Raw genomic sequence first — 6,000 nt, 5'->3', positions numbered from 1 at the left:
TGGCTCTTAATTTTTAAGACTAGGAAAAGGCATCAATACTTGCTGAGAAATTAAGCAGCCCATTAATCCATCTAAACAGACAAAATTCTAACTAGCATCATTAAAAAGTGCAATATGGCATTATATTTACATGGTGTGCATGGGCATATTTCTGGAAAAGGCTGTGTATTTGTGTCGTGCAGCATGCTGCATAAGATATGTGATCAAAATGAGAGAAAAGTGTGAACGTGAAGGGCCATTCTGTAGATGTTTTTGAAAATTATCTCACAGATGGCATTTCACTCTATGATGTAATTTTTTATGCATCAGAAGAAACGAGATATGGACAGCTTGGTAGTTTAGAAGTAAAGGAACTCATTGCCTCTGACAAAGGATAATCTCCAATTAAGAGTACAGTCTATCTAGGCATTTCAAGTAGGAATATATCACCCTTCTAAAGAAATTACTTTCCTTGCCATTCACAGCTTGCACTGACTGGCACTGTGCTAGCTTTAGTCACCACCCCACTGTAGAAAAATGCACATGTATAATCCTACCTCCTTCATTCTACAAAGGCCTTTCTCTGGCATTATTTAGAAGAAGAATACACCGCTAACAGTATAGAGGGTTGCCATTGTCAGTTAGGATGATGTCGTTTTAGAGAGTTTGGGCTGTTTCCCCAACAAAACATCACACATGAAATGGTGTATGGAAGATTCTGGCTTTGACAATCAGGATTCAAATGATATCCAACAACCTTTATAATAGCCCAGTACAAAGGGAAAAAAAAAAGGGGGGTTTTTTAAAGTTCATTGATTTTGAGCTCTCTCCTAATTCTCACTATGGAAACAATCTGTGTGTATGAAAGCACTGCAAGTTTATGGCAAGGGATGTAACTTCAGTCTTGAGACCTACACTAGTTTTATGGCTTTCAAAGCCTTCACATCTGTTCCAGCCTCCCACACGACCTTCCAGAACACCTTCGCTTTCCATGTACTATTTTCTTCCTCTTCCTTTGGCCCTGTGTTTGGAGGCAAGGACTCTGATAGTATCCTCCTTCATTCAGTATCCAAAACCCAACTGAGCAGTACTAGGTTCTCTGTACTGATAACTTGCATATATCTCTGTTTCCTCAAAGGCCCAGCTCTTTGCAGGATCAAGGAAATGGATAATTCAATGAAGCCCAGAGAAACTCTATTATATAAGAACTAGAAAAAGAATAAGTCTGTCTTTCATAAAAGAGAAGGAAAAAACAGGGGTTTCCAATGCTACTGAGTCTCCCTTACAGATCTGGAACCTCTTATAGAAATAGTATCAGCTGCTCTCTTTCTAAAAGCATCACCAGACTTCCAAAATGATGGAGAAAAAAGGCAAAAGAGCTCTGACTACCTCCTTTGGAGACTATGACCATCTGTTTTTCCCAGAAGCAGGAGAGAGAGTTAATTAGAGTGCTTTTCCAACATCAACACTCCTAAAACTCTTGATGCCTGTAGTTTCAAGTTCCAAAGGGACCAACATAATTCTAATCAAAGTTGTTGACTACAGTGACTGGCAAGTGCACAATGTCTTCAGCTGCAAAAAGAAGTCTATTGCTGCCACAGAGGCACACAAAAACAACTTCCCTCAGATAACAAACTCAGACAAACTAATTTGCAACCAAAACCAATGGCCAAAACTAACAAACAAGAGGGGTGCCAATGACATATAACAAGTTACCAGTTTGGTATACCAGTTGGGAATATTGTCACTACATGGACAAAAAACCAGATGATCCAAAGCACGCACACAGTCACTCATACACGAGGGAGGCCTCTCACTCCAGGGTACCCAGAAGCTCCTTTTGCTTCACCCAGAGGGTTAAAGAATCACTCAGGGGTATCCAGCAGTAAAATGGTCACTCAGGAAGCAGGGGCACAGTGGGGGTGAGGGCATTCAATCTCAGGAAATTTCCTTGGGTAGCATTCCATCCTAAGGGCAGAGCTTCCCCTCACAGGCCCACTGCTCCAAGGAAAACCACGCCCAGGGCATTTCTGGCAGGGCCCTATTTGCATGTCCAAAGAAGGGCTGTGAAGCTGGTGAAGGGTCTGGAGCAGAACTCTTGCGAGGAGCAGCTGAGGGAGCTGGGGTTGTTTAACCTGGAGAAAAGGAGGCTCAGGGAAGACCTTATTGCTCTCCACAGCTACCCAAAAGGTTGTAGCAAGCTGGAGGCTGGATTCCTTATCCCATGTAACAAGTTACAAGACAAGAGGGTATGGACTCAAGTTGCACCAGGGGAGGATTAGATTGGATATTAGGAAAAATTTCTTTGCTGAAAAGATGGTCAGGCATTGGAATAGGCTGCCCAAGGAAGTAGTTGAGTCATCAACCCTGGAAGTGTTAAAAAAATGTGTAGATGTGGCACTTGAGGACAAGGTTTAGTGGTGAACATGACAGAGTTTTGTTAATGGTTGGATTTGAGGACCTTAGAAGTCTCTTCCAACCTTAATAATTCTATAATTCCATAACCTGGTTGTGTCAAGGCTCATGGTCATACCTAGTAATGGTCCAGAAATTTCTCTGGACTGAGGCTCCTCATGGAGACCCTGTCTGTTCACCAAGAAGCCCTGCCTTCTTCATTCCTGTCACTGGGTGGGGACAGGGCAAGGAAGTGGAGGTCGTGGTGTGTGTGCCACAGCCATGGACTGGTGCTGTAAGGGCAGAAATACTGGCATGAAAGGCTGGCAGCCACCACATTTTGGCTGGGGGCAAATCTGGGGGGTGTGTGCACCTGCCACAATCACAGATATGAGACCCCATCCCAAGGTCTCCTCTGACTCCTGCATAGACACTGAGGGCTCTGTGAAGAGTTACAAACTTGTTTGAACTTCAGATCTCACCCTCATGCCCAAGTACAGCCATGAGAAGACATCAAACAAGCATGGCCAATGCATGCTATGCATTCAAGCAGCTGGGGAGCTTCAGAAATGTATCCTAGAGGCAGGAGTGGCAGAAAAGCCCTGGGACCCATTTCTGCTTACATAATACAGGCAGCAGATCAGCAGATGATGGACCCTTTGCTCCCTAATTGTGTTTTTAGCAGCCAGATTTTACCTTACTACCAAGAAACAAAAAGTAATAACTGTAACCTAATTTTTTCAACTCATATTAATTAATAATAAAGAAAATAAATGAGTTAAACAAAGGGAATATGTTCCACCTGAAACAATACCTTCGCTAACATCTCAGGAAACTCTCTTGGGGTTTTTTGTAGTGTTCACAGTTAAAAATGTCTAAGACACTTCCCAATGCTGGCTTGGCCACCCATCACTACTCTAGAAGAGAAAATGCCTGTGATAGCACAATATGGCTGTGAGAGCCACAGTTCAAGAAATAAAATCATGAGTCCTGCACATGCAAGCACCACACTTTTCACCCACCTTTTCCTCCCTGCACACCCTGGTTTCAGGGTGTTGACAGCCTCATGACCTGCATGATCCTGGACATGAGCACAGTGCTGAAAGCTGTGCACTCCACACTAAGAATAAAAATATGTCCCTTTTAGAGAAGAACGACTGAATTCTACATTTGCATTTAGATAACATTAAGGCCGTCATTAAGGCCATTTATGAGTGAATAATGGAACAAGTTTTTGCAGGTTACTACTGCAAGACCCAACCTAAATAATGGTTAATTAAGTCTATCTCAGGTTGGACCTGAAGTTGCTTATAATGACCACTAGAGGAAAACTAATATACAGAAAGCAGAAGTCCATTGTTATACAATTGGGAGGCTTTTTTTATCACTGCACTGTTTTTTAGTATAGATTAAATGAAATCAGATAGCAATTAGTGACACTTTCAGGTAAAGCAGAGTGAAATTCAGGTATAAAACCCTTTATTAAAGGTAGAAATATGTAGGGTTTTTTAATTATATATTGATAATATTTATCATCCTTTGGGATTTAAATGCCCCTCTGAAGCTACTTATGTGTAATTGCATTTTTTGTCTTTTTTTTTCTCTTTTCCAAATATAATGGTGTAAGTCCCTCTGTATATTCTCAAGAATAATGTTCTGTGCATATTTTCACATCTTCACAGCATCTCTGCTACTAGCACATAAAAATAAATATTACCTAATAGCAACAAAAGAACTTCCACCATAAGCAGGAATCTATTCAGGATAAACTGTGGCATTCAGGGACACAGCTGCACCTTTATGTTGCAGAAGTATTTAATAATAACCATGAAGATTTAATAAAAATCTTTAATAAAAAGCTACCAAACCTTTCCTTTGCATCACCTGGGTAGAACCTCTTTAAAATAAGAACTTGAAAGGTGAAAGGCTTCATTCTAGCTCACTGTAAAGCAGCTACCAACAACTGTCACTTGCAGGATTTCATGGGAGATCTTCTGGCAAGCTGAAAACCTCTCCTTCATGAGAAATTGTAGGAGTTCAGTGCTGATGTCACCTGAAGCTAAGCAATGCATGGGAATGCCTGTTGTCCTGAGGAACATGTGCAGGGGATTAACAAGGCCGTATGACTATTTTTAGTAGTATTTTGACTTTAAGCACTTTTGTGTTCTTGAAAGCTGCCTGGTATTTCTATTCAAAGAAGAGAATGAAGGCTAAAAGGAGAGAAAAGCAGAAGATGAAGAAAGCAGATGATCCTCTCTGATTACATTTTGTGAGGAGAGGAAAGCTTGTGTCACTCTAGATTTTGGGTTTGGCATAAAGCTGCTTGAAAGGGACAGTCTCGCTCTAGCAAAGAGAAATCTTGAGGTATTCAAACTTCTCTGCTGTGTCAGTCCTGAGAAGTGTGGGAAGGCTGCTGAGAATTCAGGTTCTCAATTTATTTCCTTGATAATGAATCAAAAAATGAATAAGGGTAAGGCAAGGGAAGAAAGGAATGGGAAATTTTCTTCCATGTTAATTAAATTAAGCTAGTACTGGGGATCTAGAAAACACAGGACAAAGATATTACTATTACAATTATAAAAACTGCTCTGAGGTTTCCACCATTGAATGGATTTCTCAGTAAAAAGAAATAATTAATTTCACTAGCCATAAAAATCCAAGAACATTTATCTCCTCTTCTGTTAAACTACTTCAATATTTTTAACCTAAGACAAACATCATGTCAACATATTTTTATAAAGTCTGCTCTTCATTTAATATTCCTTCCTGCTTTTTCTCTTTGATTTCTACAATAAGCATTGATTAATTATTTCCCTTTTTCATTGCTTTCCCGAGTGTAAGCTATTTCAGTCCTGTTAAGTGGCTAGTCTTGGAAGGAACTGTCAATCCTGATGAAGCCTAATTTAATTTTTTGATTGAGTATTCTGATTTTAACAATTCTGTCAATTTTCACCAAAAAATGCACTGCAGAAAAGAATTATTTTATGAGCCAAATTTTATAATCTATTCCTGCTTATATTGTTGTCCTCTCTTTGTATTAGCTTCCAAAATTCACATTTGAACTACGATACCCAGAGTTCCCTTCCAAACAGCACTTTTTCATTAACCTATTATTCAGTATATTTTTACATTGATTCTCAGTTGAAATAGAAAGAATAATTTGCTTACTATTAAAATGAAAGTTAAAGTTTGTATGATGATCTACGTGTATGCCTCAGCTCATCAGTTTTCTGTTCTCTTGCCTTAATTTAGTTTTTGCTTTAAAGCAGTAATCTAAATGGATCTTCTAAAATAAAACCATTTTTCCAGTTATTCAGAAGGTTCTAGAAGCCCCTGTTGCTTGCTAAGACTTTTTTTTACAGATCTGCTGGCTGTTCACATCAAGAGCAGCAAGTCCCCAAAACAAACAGCTTAGTCTGGAGAAGTTGTTTGTGTGAAGTTGAAGACTGCATCATGATGAATATTTATATGGAAATGAATTGAGGTTGCACAGATAAAGCATGCTTCCCTGACTTAAAAGAAATTCGGTATGCGATTGATACATACATTATTCACACGCAAAATAGGATCAGAATCTTTTAATAGAAATGTTCCCAAAGCCACGTTCTTTCCCTCTGCCTAGATCAG

This window comes from Corvus hawaiiensis, chromosome 30 (assembly GCF_020740725.1).
Source record: "Corvus hawaiiensis isolate bCorHaw1 chromosome 30, bCorHaw1.pri.cur, whole genome shotgun sequence".
Taxonomy (NCBI): Eukaryota; Metazoa; Chordata; class Aves; order Passeriformes; family Corvidae; genus Corvus; species Corvus hawaiiensis.
The sequence above is the reverse complement of the archived record's forward strand: the minus strand, read 5'-3'. Positions refer to the sequence as shown.